The sequence below is a fragment of the Gorilla gorilla genome, chromosome 8, assembly GCF_029281585.2.
Source record: "Gorilla gorilla gorilla isolate KB3781 chromosome 8, NHGRI_mGorGor1-v2.1_pri, whole genome shotgun sequence".
Taxonomy (NCBI): domain Eukaryota; kingdom Metazoa; phylum Chordata; class Mammalia; order Primates; family Hominidae; genus Gorilla; species Gorilla gorilla.
Window position 1 is genome coordinate 10,257,226 of NC_073232.2, and position 16,778 is coordinate 10,274,003.

At 43.7% G+C, this 16,778-nt stretch overlaps 1 protein-coding gene and 1 long non-coding RNA gene across 3 annotated transcripts in view; both read right to left on the reverse strand.

Moving 5' to 3' along the window:
• ADARB2 (adenosine deaminase RNA specific B2 (inactive)) overlaps nt 1-16,778 on the reverse strand; it is a 547,987-nt gene that overhangs the window by 135,574 nt on the left and 395,635 nt on the right. The window lies entirely within an intron of this gene.
• On the reverse strand, nt 1,347-4,604 carry LOC129525110 (uncharacterized). Its single transcript, XR_008669185.2, has 3 exons — nt 4,354-4,604; nt 2,053-2,233; nt 1,347-1,429 (listed from the first exon to the last, which is right to left on the reverse strand). It is a non-coding gene; the product is annotated as an uncharacterized lncRNA (long non-coding RNA).

A 16,778-nucleotide genomic window follows, 5' to 3' on the forward strand; every position in this document is an offset into this window, starting at 1 on the left:
CATTAACATTAGGAGAAGGCCCTGTCTCCTCTGACTGGGTGTGAAGTGTTGGCCACTTATAAACCTGCATTCTGCATAGCTGGGCAATTTAAGATGGTGAAGAATATACTATACTTTTGTTAGACACTGTAAAATCTATGTCAGTTTCTACTATTTATTATTAGTTTCACAGTAACACAATCAATCAAAAGAGAAAAAAATCCACCTGCAGAGAAGCATGTAGTCACAGGTGATGGATCCTGTAACAGGAACGTGGTAAAGCCCATCATGGTACGATTTGGTACCATTTGTTTATTTTCGCAACCTCTTACAGCCCATAAGATACTAGAAGCTCCCTTTAAATTCAAACACTGACAGCTCCCTGCAGAATTTGAGAACCATGCAGGAGTGAGAGAGATCATGGGCTGGGCCGGAGGGATGTGGGAAAGCCAGACCATTCGCTAGAAACAAGCAGTACCATTTGCATTCCTGGTGTGGGGAGTGGCTTGGATTCATTTATTTATTATTCATCCATGCCTTTGTGGATTTCTCAGTGCACACATAATCGCAGAGTGCTGGGGTTCAGATTCCACCTGATCTCTCTGGGCATTGCTGTCCTCATGTACAAGTGGGGGCAACAATACTTGCTCATTCAACTCAGCATTGATAGAAAGGCTGCTTGAGACTGTGTTTGGGAAGGCCTTCTGTGACCTCTGAAGTGTTGTCAAAGTATAATTTGTCCCTGTCAGAAGGAATATCGGGGAGTGTGGGAATCTCTCGTTACTGTGTTGGCCACAGCTGGAATAATCTAGTTCCCACATCTCCACTGGAGAAAGCATCTGTCAGATCACACCCCACAAATTCCCGTGGTGGGTAAAGGGTCTGCCAGCCTCCAGACAGGCATCTGTTCCAGCAGAAAATGACCCAGGGTAGATGGACCGTGCTCCAAAGGCTTATGAATGTGGCCAGCGGCCTAAATTTCTGTCATCTGCTTATAACTCCATCCAAAATCCTGGCTGGAGATGATAAAAAAAGATTCAAGGAGCTCAGAGTAAGTGGGACATGTGACCTACTCAGATGCTGACCCATGCCACATTGTGACAGTGATGAAAACAGAGTGAAGAATAAGGCCAGATCTATAGGATGGGGCTGGTGTCTTAGGAACAGACTTCCTTACACACAGAGATACAGCATATAGTATAAGAGCAGGGACACCCCAAAACAATGAGGAAGTAAGTTCAGTAAAGGTTTCTAGGCCGACTGCCACAAGCAAGCATGATCTTGCCTGTGGATCATACCTCAAGATGTATTACAGGTAGGTAGAATAAAACAGAAAAATAGCACAAAAGAGCAAACATGAATGTTTACCAAACTTCCTGGGGGTGGGTGGAGAAGATCTTTCAAAGCATAAAAGCAGAAGGATAAGTCATACAGCTGACAGATAGATGACCTGGAAATTAAAATTTTCTCTGTATCAAAAACCCTCCATCATAATCAAAATAAAAAGCAAAATAAAAGACATATTCAGGTAATAACTGTGGATTAGCAGGATCTCAAACAAAATGATTATAATCACATCTTGGTTGATAAGAACTCATTGCACAAATTCTTCTTATATCAGAACTTGAAAAGAGTCTATTCCATGACGAATGGATAGCTGGCATTTTTCCTTCTACAGAGTGTTGGGGACTATGCAATGCATGTTTCCCTCTTTGTCTTGAATGCCAAGGCATTCTGTGCCCTGTCCGAGTACCTACCTTAGCTTCTTGTACTTACTTCCTGGAACATGACTTCTGGGAATTAGACAGTATAAATGTAATGATGTAGCTGAATGCCTGGCTAGTTAGAGAGTCGCCACGTTGTCTTTTCCTTATGAATATAAATATTTCCTTTGTATGGATTCCCAGCAGTGAGACTACTGGACCGATGTGTATAAACGTTTCTGAAGTTATTGGTGTGCATTGCCAAGTTGTTTTGTGCAAGGTGCAGCCCACCAGCAGTGTGTGCACATAACACTACCCTCACCCTCTACAACACTGGGGCTATGCTCATGTAGACCAGGCCTCAGCTCACCTCTTACTACTCCCTTCCCGTTTCTCATTCCAGCATCTTCACATCTTGCCTCCATCCTCAGACTCACAGTGGCCTCCAGCCGCCCAACCGCTCCCATTCAAATGGAAAGCATGCATTGAAGTTGAGTCCCTCCCATGAGGCTGGTAGGATGCTTCTTGCCATTCTGGTGTCCCATGATGTGCTATGGAGAATGGAGTGAGTCTCAATAAACATCATTGTCTTTAACATAGCAAAGTAGGGCTCCCCAAAAGTATGTGAATTTTAAAAGGGTGAAGGCAGTGATTTGTCCAAATAGATCATCGAGATTTAGGGTCTGGTATCTAGCATCTTTCAAATCACACCATTTAGATGTCACTTTGATTTTAGGGGTGTTGGGCTTACTGAGGAGGCCAGTATCTGAGCTCAGGCAAGACCTCAATTTCACGTCTTAGGGTATCTCCTTGGTGAAGGCAAAGTGCCCCCTCTCAGGCTAAGAAAAACACTGGACCATGGTGTATCAGATAATTCTTAGTCATAATATATACAATTTAACAACTATCTGCAAAGTGAGAATTTTTCCACAATGAATTATTTGGTAGCTTTGGTGTTGATTTTATAGCTGTCCTTCTGCCAGAGAACAGCGATGCTGAGATTTGCTGTCAGTCTGTTGGTCCTATTTTTCTATAATGAGAGATGATGTGGTGAGCTACAAAATAAAAGGCAGACGATAAAATAATTCCTTAAGAAAAAAATATTAGAATACAATGGGCTGGCAGGCAAATGATAAAATGCCTCTTCCTGTTTTTTAAGCACTGTAATAAAACATTTTGGAGGTGGGGCATTGTGGATGTGCAGTGCCGTATTGTAATTGTAAACAGAACTGAACTGGCCCAGATTCAGAGCCTGTGGCAGCACAGGGTCATTGGGATTCATTGTTCAGTGGGAACATATTTTACTGTGAAATGTTCTAATGACATTAGAATGTAAAGTTCCTACAACCTAAACAACAGGTTTCATTCTGACTTCCATCTGTCATACTGAGGTACCATATGACTCTGTAGTTAAAAACCAATGTAAATAATTTGGAACCCAAATCCATCCCATTGGCTCTTTATAGTTCTCCCCATATGATGGTGTCATACAGATCTCTCCTCCTGCACACTTTGCAGAAGCACTGTCCAAATCTTGCCTCATGGAAATCACCTCTTCTCTCTTGCAGAGAGCAAGCCCATGATGTTGTCCTCATCCGGAAGATCCCCGCCTATCCGGCCTGAAAACAGCCCATTGAGAGCAAAGGTGACTGCACTGCCTGCCATCCTCAGATACAGAAGTATGCTACTAACTTTTAATTTTTATTTTTTAGAGACAGGGTCTTGCTGTCTCCCAGGCTGGAGTGCAGTGACACGATCCTAGCTCACAGCAGCTTTGAACTCCTGGGCTCAAGTGATCCTCCCGCCTCAGCCTCCTGAGTAGCTGGGACTAAAAGTGCTCATCACTGCGCCCTGCTAATATTTTCAAATTTTTTTGTAGAGATGGGGGTCTCATTATGTTGCCCAGGCTGGTCTCAAATTCCCTGCCTTAAACAATCCTCTCACCTCAGCCTCCCAAAGCGTTGGGATTAGAGGTGTGAGCCACCATGCTACTGATGCTACTATTTTAATATCCTCCTTCTCTTAAACAAAGCATCATACTCTGTTCCAGGGAGAATTTCCCAGCTATGAGGGCTTTTGTCTAGGTTGAAAATGCATGGGTTGGTAAGCCCTGTACTCTAATGTAGAAGGAAGGAGGCTAGGTAGGTTCCATGGACATCATTCCTGCCTGTGGGCATGTGTGTCCCACAGTTGATTGGGAAGGGGAAGAGAGAGGAAGGGAGCACGAATGAGGAGGGGAGGAGAGAGGCTCTGGGGAGGACTTTGGGTTCTCGGTGAGGGATGAGAGCCACAGAAGACACAGAAATGCTCCCTCTGCATTGTTTCCATCCTGCCTCCTCCTCCCTCCTCTGAGCACCCAGCCCTGGACTCAGGAGACACCAGTTGGTACCTGGTGATATTTCTAAATAACTCAGGGCAGAGAAACTGCAGGATTCAACATTCCTCACTGTGTTTTTAATGAAGCCCTTGAAGCCTGGTGAGAGGTGATGGGAGAGATGGATATAATTTCGGACGGGCACTTTCTGTTGGTAGAAAGGACTCAGCCCATTTGTTAAGAACCATGTCTTGGGAACTATTTTGTCTTTTTCAAAAAACTCAGTATAGGATGGAAGAAAAAGCCCAGGCTTCAGAGCAAGGTGGACTCTAGTTTAAATTCAAATGCTGCTCTCACCTTCTGTCTCTCTCCTTGTACTTCTTCTAATTCTCCAAACTGAGTATTTGAGTTAGATTTCTTCACGACTTACTACAGAGGTCTTTGGTTTAGGCAATGTGGCGATTAATCTAGGTAGTTTAGGGAGATTTACCAGATTGGAGGATGATGAGAAAAGAAGAGATGATACCTATGAGGCTAATACTGAGGAAGGAGAACACAATATTCACAAAACAGGCAAGGGAATTTAAGCCATTTGGCCATTTGGAGACATTAAGTGAAGGAAAAATAGAAAATTGACAGATCATAAGAGCCATTGACAGATCACCCACTGTAATACAATATTATCTTCTATGCCCAGAAGAATGGAAGGTCTAGAAAAAAATGTTATACTTGATACATTCTATTCAAGAAGAAAAGGTATGGCATTTATAATTATTTCTACCCAAGTTACTTAAAGAAAAAACATTTGGCATTAGGTGTATAATTTTAAATTATTTCAAAATTCAAGTTAATGTAATTGCTCTCTTTTTCATGATGTACATAAATAAGATGGCATCAGTAGCCCATACTTGGAACAGATTTGATTCAACTTTCTGTACCACATTTGGCAGCAGGAGAAAGCTGACACTACTCTGATACACTTACTACAACGGTGTTGTTAGAATCAGGAAAACAGTACCCTTCTTTGGTTGGTTAGTGGAAAGTTTTTAAAAAGTATATCAGAATTTCAAAAAGTATTGAACGTTAGTAAAGGAGGAAAGCCCTTTTTGTTTTGTGAAATGAATTAACACAGTAATACATTCAGAACTGCGTCTGAATCTGAGGAAGGCTATCTAAATTTTAGTTAATATTGTCATCATCCTCTTCATCATACTTCACAGATTCTATGGGATACTTTGAAATTGTAAAAAAAAAAAAACACTGTTAGGATATGTATGACGAAAATTACAAAATTCTGACAAAAAAATCAAAGAAGACCTAAATTAATAGAGAGACATGCCGTATGCACAGATTGGAAGACTGAAATAAAAGAAATGTCAATTATTCCAAAATTGACCTATAGTTTGGTGCAATTCTTAACAAAACACCAGCAAATATTTTGTTTGACATAGACAAGCTTATTCTAAAATATGTATATAAATGTTTAAGTCCTAGAATAACTGAAATGCCAACTTTTTGAAAAAGGAGAATAAAGTGGAAGGAATCACTCTACTGAATATTAAGGTTTATTCTATAGCTAAAGTAATTGATCGTGTGATGTTGGTGGATGGACGGATGCATGGGTCCATAGAGCAGAATAGAGAACCCAGTAAAGGTACAAAGGTAATTCAGTGGAGGAAACACAGCCTTAAAAAAGAAAAGTAAACTGTAAATCCCACATCTCCATGTCTTATACAAAATCTTATACAAAAGTAACTAAAAGTAGACCACAGACGTAAACTATAAAACTTTTAGGAAAAAATAAAGGAGAAAATCTTTGGGATCTAGAGCAAGATGAAGATATCTTAGACTCGATACCAAAAGCACCATCCATAAAAGGAAAAATGGAAGAAATGGATTTCATCAAAATGGAAAGCTTTCATTCTGTGGAAGATTGCCTTAAAGGGATGAACAACAAGCCATAAACTGCGAGGAAATATCTGCAACTCACTTGCCTGACAAAGAACTAGTGTCTAGACTACACAAAGAACTCTCAAAACTTATCAGCAAAAATAAACAATTAAATTAGAAATGGGCAAAAGACACAAAGACTTTTCAGTGAAGACGATACATGGATATATGGATAGGCACATGATAAGATGCTAAACTATATTAGTCGTTCAGAAAATGCAAATGAAAACCACGCGAGGTACCATATGAGTCCACACATCACGGAATGGCTGTTGTGAAAAGCAGTGGCCACAATAAAGGCTGAGAAGAGCCCGGGTGGGTCCCTCATGCCTTGTCTGAGAGGTGGAACAGTGCAGCCACTCTGGAGGGATGTTTATTATTAAACTAAACATGTGATTACAATGCAAACCACCAATTAAACTCTTGGGCATTTACCCCAGAGGGCATGGAAATTTATGTTCACACAGAAAATTTGTAGTGATGTTTATAGCAGCTGCGTTCATATGAGCCCCAAACTGGAATCCCCCCAGATGTTCTTTCACAGGTTAATGCTTAGACGAATTGCAGTGTGGCTTATTGTGGAATACTACTCAGCAATGAAAAGGAACGAAATATGAATGAATGTAAGACCTGGATGAGTGTGCAAAGAATTATGCTGAGTGAAAAGACATGATTCCAAATACATACGGCATGATTGCATTTATATAATATTTATGAAATATCAAAATTATAGAAATGGAGAACAGACCAGTGGCCACCAGATATTAAAGTTATGGGGAGTGGGGTTGGAAGGTGGCTGCATGGTCATCAAGGGGCCCTGTGGGATGGGTGATCTGTGTCCTGACAGTGCAGGTGGGCACACACCTACACCTGGGATAAAATTACATGGAGCTAAACAAACGCAAGTGCAGTTACAACTGGGGAAATGTGAGCGAGCCAGGGGATTGTCAATGCCTGTCTGTCTGTGAGGCGTTGTGCTCTGGCTCTTCAAGGTATAACTACTGAGGGACACTGGGCACAGGTACATGGGCTCTTTCTGTACTATGTCCTAGAACAGCTGTGAATCTACAGTTGTCAGAACTAAAAGCTTAAACATGCACTTACACTCACACATGAAGTTCTGGGCCTCACGCCAAACCTACAAATCTGTACTCTTGGGAAGGGAAGCTACAGTGTCTGCTCCACATGCTGCTCAGGGGTTCTGCAAAGGACCCAGCCTGACATGTCACAGATAGTGTCCATGAACCTCCGTGGACACAGAGTCCTCTACCGGGGGGTCCCTCCTCATGAGAACATCCAGAACGCTGGGGCCATGACAACTTCATGCCACACCTCTCTTCACCTCTTCATGAGGACTTCCGACTGCACGCCTAACACTTTGCTTCCGCTCCTGCACCCCAAGTGTATTCTATGCTCTCACCTCCTATGTTTTAGCTGTTTGGGGCGAGGGTTCATATCCTCACGTTCCAGCAGCACTCCTGCATGTACTGGATAGTTCTGATGTTTTCCTAGGGAGGGACTGAGTAGCACTCCCGCATGTAACTCACTGCAAACAGTTTGGGTAAAATGTAAAGTGGAATTGGAAGCTGACTTCCCTCCATATTTAAATATTTCTGTCACTCAGGAAAAGAAATAAGAAAAGTATTCAAAACGGGACAAGACCCCGGGACCCCATCTGTTTTTCCAGCTCCGCCTTCCTCCTCCATGGAGACTGTTCACCAGGCGGTTGTGAGACAGCCCCCTGAAGTCCCCCCACATCTTTCTTGTACTAGAGACTCAAGCTTCCTTCTCAGTCCTGGGAGAAGGAAGACCATGTGGGACGGAGGAAAGCACTGGGCACCTACACTTCTGAAAACAGATGCCTAAGAGCCACCGACTGCCATTAGAATATCCGCACCTGAGAACAAGCTGTCCATTCTGGAGGTGAATTAATCATCCCAAAGCCCGGGACATAGTGATTCTTCTGTTTAAACTCCTAACGCCTCAGAATATAGTTTCTGTAAGTTTACAATACTTGCTTTGCTGAGATAGTTTACTAATCAACTCTCTCACAGGAAACCATTCGAATCGAAGAGAGAAGGCAATAAAAAGTTAAAACAGTAGATATGTAAACAGTAAGATACTCTTATCTTGGAAAACTGAATGCAAGTGAATTTGACCATTCCCCCCATACTTGGTAAAACTTACCCATTTTGGTGTCTTGTCCACAGAGTGACACACACAGAGAACAGGAAGTCACTATCTTCAGCTTTACTGTGCTGCTAGGAACTTTGCAGCGCACAAGGCTGAGCCGATTTTAACTCACTAATTATGATGCTCTGGGGAAGTGCCTCGGTAACTGACTGAGTCCCTCACTAGGAAAACATCAGAACTATCCAATAACTCCAGGTGGGCACCCATGGAGGGGCAAAAGTGTAATTGCTGAACTATCTGAACCATTCTGTGACGTGGGCAAACTGAGAAGGGTGATCTGGCAGGAAAGGCGAGACCCCACGAGGGAGATGACCCTGTGCTAATTCGTTTCTGTCACTGTCTTTCTATGAACTCGGAAAAGTAACCGTTTCTGTCACAGTGTTTATATGGACTTGGGAAAGTAACTTTTCTCTGGATCCCAACATGAAATTTGACTATTTTTATAAAAGCCGAGGAAGATGGAGGAGGAAATGAGCAGAAGAAAAAGAAGAAAAACAGGAAGCACAAGAATGTTAAACCCATAGAGCTCCTTCCCACGACACAGTGCCTCCTCACAGCGCCTCCCCATGGCACGGCCCCTCCCGACGGCACGGCGCCTCTGGTGGCACAGCGCCTCCTCATAGTTCAGCGCCTCCTCACGGCACAGCGTCTCCTCACAGTTCAGCGCCTCCCCACGGCACAGCGCCTCCTCACAGTTCAGCGTCTCGCCACGGCTCAGCGCCTCCTCACAGTTCAGCGCCTCCCCACAGTTCAGCACCTCCTCACGGCACAGCACCTCTTCACAGTTCGGTGTCTCACCAGTACTCAGCGCCTCCTCACAGCGCCTCCCCACGGCACAGCGCCTCCCCACAGTTCAGCACCTCCTCACAGCTCAGCGCCTCCTCACGGCACAGCGTCTCCTCACAGTTCAGCACCTCCTCACAGTTCAGCGCCTCCCCACAGTTCAGCGCCTCCTCACGGCACAGCGTCTCCTCACAGTTCAGCGCCTCCTCACGGCACAGCGCCTCCCCATGGCACAGCGCCTCCCCACAGTTCAGCACCTCCTCACAGTTCAGCGCCTCCCCACAGTTCAGCACCTCCTCACAGTTCAGCGCCTCCCCACAGTTCAGCACCTCCTCATGGCACAGCACCTCTTCACAGTTCGGCGTCTCACCAGTACTCAGCGCCTCCTCACAGCGCCTCCCCACAGCACGGCGCCTCCACATTCTGGGGGCACAGATTGCAGGGAAGTTGCACTGGAGGAAATGACACGCGAGGAAGCCTTACGATAACCCAGTCGGGAAATGGTGGGACCCACATGAAGCAGCTCAGCAGGCGTGGAGAGGCAGCGCAGGCTCCGGAAATGTTGAAATAGAGGCGTCAGTGTGTGTTGGAAGGACCACGCCCATGACGTGGAGATGACCTATTGTGGCGGCACAGGGACCCCTCTATGGGAGGCAAAGAGGGATTCTGGAACCCCTGGCTGTAGTCAACGAAGGGCAGCATCCAGGAAATTGGCAGTTAACAGCAGTGGAGGGTGGAAGGGATAGGACTGCAAAATGGCATTGGCCTCGAAGAAAGGCTCTTAAGGGTGGAAAAGTGGGTTTAGAAGTTGTGTTAGGGAATTGGTAGACACCATGCCAATGTGATGAAATGAGCAGACACTACCTGAAAATCAACCACGTAACGTTCAGTTATTCCATTCAAACCCATGTCCTGTTTTTTTTTTTCTTGAACAGTGCAAACATTATTACATACTTCAATTATTCTTATCATCATATTTTGCAGACATTCCTGGAGTGGGACAGCCTCCTGGGAGTGTTTACAGAACAGAGGGGATGGGATTATGCCAGCGTAAAAATCCCCCTCCAGAGCTTGGCATGTAAAACTTCGATTTCATTTTGCTTACCAAGAAGCAGTGCAAGGCCAAGCGTAGTGGCTCATATCTGTAACCCCAGCACTTTGAGATGTATGAGGCAGGAGGATTACTTGGGCCCAGGGGTTTGAGACCAGGCTGGGCAACATAGTGAGACACCCGACTCTACAAAAATAGAAAAAATAACTGGTCATGGTGGTGTGTGTCTGCAGTCCCAGCCACTTGGGAGGCTGAGGTGGGAGAATCACCTGAACACAGGTGGGAAAGTCAAGGCTGCAGTGAGCCATGATTGCACCACTGCACTCCAGCTGGGGTGACAGAACAAGACCCTGACTTAAAAAAAAAAAAAAAAAAAAAAGGACTGCAGAAGTTAGTTGCGGTGCTAATTTATGACATATCTGGTTCAGACACGCTGCTCTGATTAAATATGAAGTTCACACCCCAGTGTGGGCAGCCTGTGGCAGGTATGCAGATAAAGGATTTAACAAAGCACTGCGATATTACATTTCAGCGCGACAGAGAGCATCTCGGCAGCTGTCTGCATTCTGTGCCTGCTGCCAGTTGAGATGTGAAAATTGTCAGACTATTTCGAAATGGAAATCTAGGCATTCACAGTAATGAACATGTGAATAAAAAAATAAGAAAAACCTCTACTGTTAAATTTGTTCCAGTGATTCTTAAGAGTTTAAATGACTAAATCTCTAAAAATGTATCCCTTGTTTAAGCTCTTTCAGACCGGAAGCAGGATGCCCTGACCTTTTGAAATTCTGAACCCACTGTCCATGTGGGAAGGCTGTGGCCTGACCTGGCTGGGTGCCTGAGCCACACCCAGGGCGCCTGGGTTCTGTAGAAAACGTCTTTAGGCTGAGTGTCTTGGTCTCCTGACCCTTGCTGGGATTCAGGTGGTGGTTTCCGCCCCATCAGCTCCCCTGCACTTGGCTGCTCCATCTGGGTCCTCTAGTGGGCGTCGGTCTGGAGGGTTCATTAATCCCTCCGCCTCCCTGATGGCTGCTTTTAAGATCTGTTTATTCGATGGTGTGGGACAAACAACATCCCTGCCAGGCACTGGTCCCTGATTCTGGAGCTGCGAACCACCTGGGGGCTTGGTTTGTTCTGGGAAATAGGACTGGACAGAAGCATTTGTAAGAGTGTGGGCGGGACCAGGCAGGGGTGGTTATCCCGATTTGCTGATGGTCCTCATGAAGGCTCCAGACCAGGGGCTGTGAATGAGGTCCTCAGAACTAGTAAAGCCAGGTAGAAGAAGTGCCTTTGTTTTTTTTTTTTTTTTTTTTTTTTTCCTCTTAAACACATTTAGGTAGGACGGGAATGTTTTCCAGGGCTGGATGACCTGTTCAATGATGCATTATCTCTTCCCTTGCATGGTATTTTATGATTTTGGATATTTCTATGAAAGTAGGGAATACCTGGATAATCAGTGAATTTTGCCCACGTTCTTTTGTGTGTAAGGGTGGTAATAGAGACTTCTTCACAAGGAGGGCTCAGTCAGGGTCGATTCAGCCATGGGCCGTCCTAGGGTGTTGGCAGGCATCTGAGAGGCAGCAGGTAGAGGATGTGCAGCTGTGAGCCTTTCCCGGCTTAGGCTGGCCATGGTCATGGCCTCAGGGCACCATGCTTGGATCTGGTGACCTTCGATTGCATGATATGCACCCCAAGTACTTTGGAGCATTCTCTCCACATTTGCATGCTCACTCATTTATAGATGATCTATAAATCACTCTATTAATTTGTAAAACATATATAAAAATATAAATTTAAAATGATGAGATATGCTCAGACAGGAACAAAGATGAATTTCCTCAACCTGATAAACAGCATCTACAAAACTCCCACAGTCAACACCACGTGAAATGGGGAAATGCTGGGCTTGTCCCCTGAGAGCAGAACTGGGGCAAAGACGTTGGCTCTCACCAGTGCTGATGGTTCTACTCAACGTTGCACTGAAGGTTCCAGATGAAATGCTTAAACCCTTAGAAGAAAGCACAGAAGTAAATCTTTGTGCTCTTGCTTTAGGCAACGATTCATTAGCTAGGACACCAAAAGCACAAGTCATGAAAGGAAAAAATAGATAAATTGGGCTTCATCAGAATAAAAAAGTTTGGTACTTTAAAGGACACCATTAAGAAAATGAAAAGACAACCCACAGAATGGGAGAAAATATTTGTAAGTCATAATCTGATGAGGCACTGATAAGACATTCTCCTATGTCTGATAATGGTATGATATACCCGAATACATAATAACATTTTATAACTCAGCACTAAGTAGGCCCAAATAAAAATAGATCAAGGATTAGAATACATATTTCTCCAAAGGAGACATAGAAATGGCAAATGGTACATTAAAAGATGCTCAATATCATTAATACTTAGAGAAATTAAAATCAAAACTACAATGAGACACCATTTCACACCCACTAGGATGGCTACAATCAGAAAGACAGATAATAACAAGTGTTGACAAGGATGTGGAGAAATTGGAACCCTCATACATTTCTGATGGTATTCAAAATGATGCAACCAGCTTGGAAATTTCTCAAAATGTTAAATACATTTTAACTCATCAATCCTACTGCCAAGTATATACCCAAGAGAAATAAAAACATCTATCTACATAAAACCACATATTCAAATGTTCACAGTGGCAATATTCATAATAGACAAAAAGTAGAAATGACCCAAATGTTGGATGGATCAACTGACAAATGGATAAATGAGATTCTGGACATCCATACAGTGGAATATTACTCAGCTATAAAAAGAAATGAAGTTCTGATGTATGCCACACCCTAAAGACACCAAACTTAGTTAGAGAAGCCAGACACAAATGCTCACTTATGTGTGATTCTATTTACATGAAATGTCCAGAATAGGCAAATCATAGAGACAGAAAGATCAGTGGTTGCTAGGGGCCAGGGGAGGGGAAAATGCTAACAGGTTTGTTGGGAGGTCAGAAAAATGTTCCAAAATTCCTATCCAAAGATAAGAATGATGGTTGCAGAACACTGTGAATATAGTAAAGACCTTTGAATTGTACTTTAAAGGGTGATTTTTATGGTATCTGATTTATAGCTCAATAAAGTTGTTATAAAAATGCTGAGATCAAAGTATCAGTAAAAGTTCTAGATTTTTTCCCTTTACCTCAATGAATCATCTACATACCGCACACTTTGAAGACTTTAACACACTACACTAGTGAATTCTGGACCCATGTATTTGGCATTATTCAGAGAGCTTTTAGGGTTTTTCAGAGATTTCCTTCCCCATGGTATGGTGGTGGTTATTTGAACAGTTTGGGAAATTTTCAGAAAAGATACTCCTGCAGTTGTCAGATTGGCTGCAACACTTGGCTTTGGTTGACAGGGCTCAGGGTGCCATCTGCCATTTTCTTTAGTCATATTCATCTGAAGAAGTCAAAGTCTTAAATCTGCAAAGCGGGCAAGAATGGACACTCTTGCTGGGTGTGGTGGCTCACGCCTGTAATCCCAACACTTTGAGAAGCTGAAGCAGGCAGATTGCCTGAGCCCAGGAATTTGAGAGTGGCCTGGACAACATAATGAGACCTCATCTCCACAAAACAATAAAAAATTAGCCAGGTGCGGTGGTGGACGTCTATAGTCCCAGCTACATGGGGGGCTGAAGTAGGGACTGAAGTGGGAGGTTTGCTTGAGCCCGGGAGGTTGAGGCTGCAGTGAGCTGGTGTTGCACCACTGTGTTCCAGTATGGGTGATGGAGTGAGACCTTGTCTCAGAAAAAAAAATAAATAAATAAAAAATAAAAGAGTAGATAGACTGGCTAACTAGCATCACTTTTTTTTTTTTTTGCCATCAAACAGGTGTTAAATATCTTTTGTTGATTAAAAATATTACAGTAAAGAATGGCATATTTTTGATATTTTGAGTTGAGAATTCAAAAGTCTTCCAGAAAGCACAAGACGTTGGCCCCCTGACCTCAGAGGAGAGACACATCAAAGAGAATTCCCCATGTGCAGGACTGGAGACTTCCAATGTCCCTCCCATTCTAAGTTGTAATTCTGATCTGTGATGGCATCTGTCCAATAGAGACACAACTACTGGTTAATTTGATTAATTCAGACAAGATATATCAATTTATTTGAGGAAAAACCCCAAAGCTTCATGTGATTTGTTTGACTAAATTGTCTAATTGATTAAGTTGTAAGAATTTCTCTGATTACATTGGAAGCAGAGTTACTGTTTTCCCTCTCTCTAGATTTTGAGTTGTCCATTTTTCCCCATCCCCGCAATCAATGGGAGAGACACTTGTGTTGATGGTGGCAGAGCCAGCGATCTGACAACCTTCCTCTGTTAGCCCAGATTTCTGGTCTCCAGCCCTCTCCTGCTATTGAATTTTGACTCCAATTGCAAGTGGCCATCTCAGAACACAAATCCCTCAGCTCATTAGAGAAAAGTGCTTGATCTGTTTCTTATTCAATTGCCAAGATCATTTCATGTGCCCCAGACTTGGCTGAGTTAACTCGATTTCTACTAGCTTTTCTCCTGGTTTTGATTAACTTTGATGCCATAATTGCTTAGTTTGGAGTCATCTGATGTTACACAATCTTTAGGCACCTAGTGATGCTTTGCTGGGAAGAAGCTGTGGTCTCAATGTGTGCCAGGCCCTGTACCTTTGTCTACCATGGCCCTGTGAGCTGGGTGCCCTTAGCATCCAAATTTTCTGCAGCAGAGTGGGCCACATGCCGAAAGAAGGCCTCAGAGGGAGAGCCAGGGTTCAGATCCTGAGTTGGGCTCCCAGGTCCAGGACCTCAACCACCACGTGAAACTGCCTCTCTGTGCTCAGATGGGCCCCACTTAATTTTGAGGGTATTTTTTAGTCTCTAGAGGTAATTTTCCTTACACCTCAGCACATTGTTTTTCTCATCATATTAATACATGATACTTGTAATAGGCAAAGTGTGTTGTGTAACAGAAAATTTTGTACAGAAAAAGCATGCAGAAAGGAGGCTGGGGAAAGAGACGATGATGATTTATCAACTGCAGACCTCAAAGTCCAATAAAATGAAAAGGAAGCAGCAGCCCATGAGCTACTATCTGTGGGGCTGATGGTGAGAGGAGCCGTCTCAGGTGGGACTGCCTGTGCCCTCGGTTCATCCTACTTACCTGTAATGCCACAGGGATGCTAATTCCTAGGGACAAAAAGGCAGCCCAAACCTAAAACACAATTCCTGCTTCCTTTGCTACCCAGACTGATGAAATAATAACCTCTCAAAGAAAACAGACATCAAGCACCCCAGTGGTCTTTTTACAAATGCCCGTAGCCCCATTATAGAAATGCTCACACGGCAGGTTACTCAGACAGGCCGGAACAACTAGACTGGACACACAATGAAGGTTATTTCTGCCAAGGTGTGTCTTTAACTTCTCAGGTAGGCAGGGGCCATGGCAAGATGCAAACTCATGGGCAGAGGCCGGAGGCTGTTTTGTGTTTCCTGGAGCAGCGGTACGGCGGGAAACATGGAAGAAGCGGCGGGGTGGCCTAGGTGAGTGTTTAGTGATCTCCAGAAAGTGGAATAATTAATTTGTTAACTAATGACATTCATATGGAAGAGATCAGGCCACGGCTTTTGGTCAAATACATTTGAAAATATTTTATCAAATGCCCTGCTTGCTGTGACTGTCAAGTGCCATGAGCAGTGATGTCTAAAGCTGTCATTGTGAGGCTCGTGGACTCCTCACTGCGCTTCCTACAGAGAAATATGCTTCCGGAGAGGAGGAATATTTCTCCACACGTGGGTGCACACACATGTGCAAGTGTTTGTATATAATAAATACATTTATAGTGTATTGCATGTTTATATGTGTACATATATATAAATGCATTTATTATCATTCGTATCTGCAAATCTGGCTACTCACATGTAGGTTCCTTGGTCAAGATTTATAACCTTAATAGATGACTCTTTAAGATTGCAAGGCCGATTATTTTCTGCGTTATTTGAAGTTTTCCTTTTACAAATAAAGTTTCTTCAAGAAGTCAACAATATTTGTATAGAGTTAAAATTAGCCTCTTAATGTTTGATTTTTTAAAGGGTGTGTAACTTCTTTGTGAAGCACCTGTGTGTAGCTGTGCCATTGCTGCAAAGGGTCCTCGTTCCTCAGTGCTTTGACAAAACCCTCAGTGCATCTCCAGAATGGCACCAGAAGATTAACTGTCATTATTTGTCCTCACTTCAAACTCTTCCCAGAGCTTAATTCTAACATTTTATCATGACTAAAAATCATGTGGGGCCCTTGTTAAAAGTGCAGCCCAAGATAGTATGGTTTGGTAGCTCTGGGTTAAGTGCCTAGGAGCTACATTTTAAACATGACACCCAGCCAAGTCTTACGTGTGTGTGTTACAATTCAAACTGTGAGGTCTTCTCAGGGGCAATGGGTTTGTCTTATTTGTCTCTGTGTGTTCCAGCTACCTGCGCCTGGGGCAGATAGTACTTATTGAGGATGTCTGTGAGATGAATGGATGGATGGAGGGAGGGAATGATGGAAGGAGGGATGGAGGGTGGGAGGGATGGAGGGAAGGATGGAGGAAAGAATGGAGGAAGGGATGGAGGGAGATATGCAGGGCTGGAAGGAGGGATGAAGGGAGGGATGAAGGAAGGGAGAGAAGGAGGGATGATGGGAGAAAAGGATAGAGGGTGGATGACGGAAGGGATGGAGGGAAGGATGGAGGGAGAAATAGAGGAAGGGATGGGTAAACAGGGAAGGAGGGTGGGGGGTGAAGGAATGGGGGAA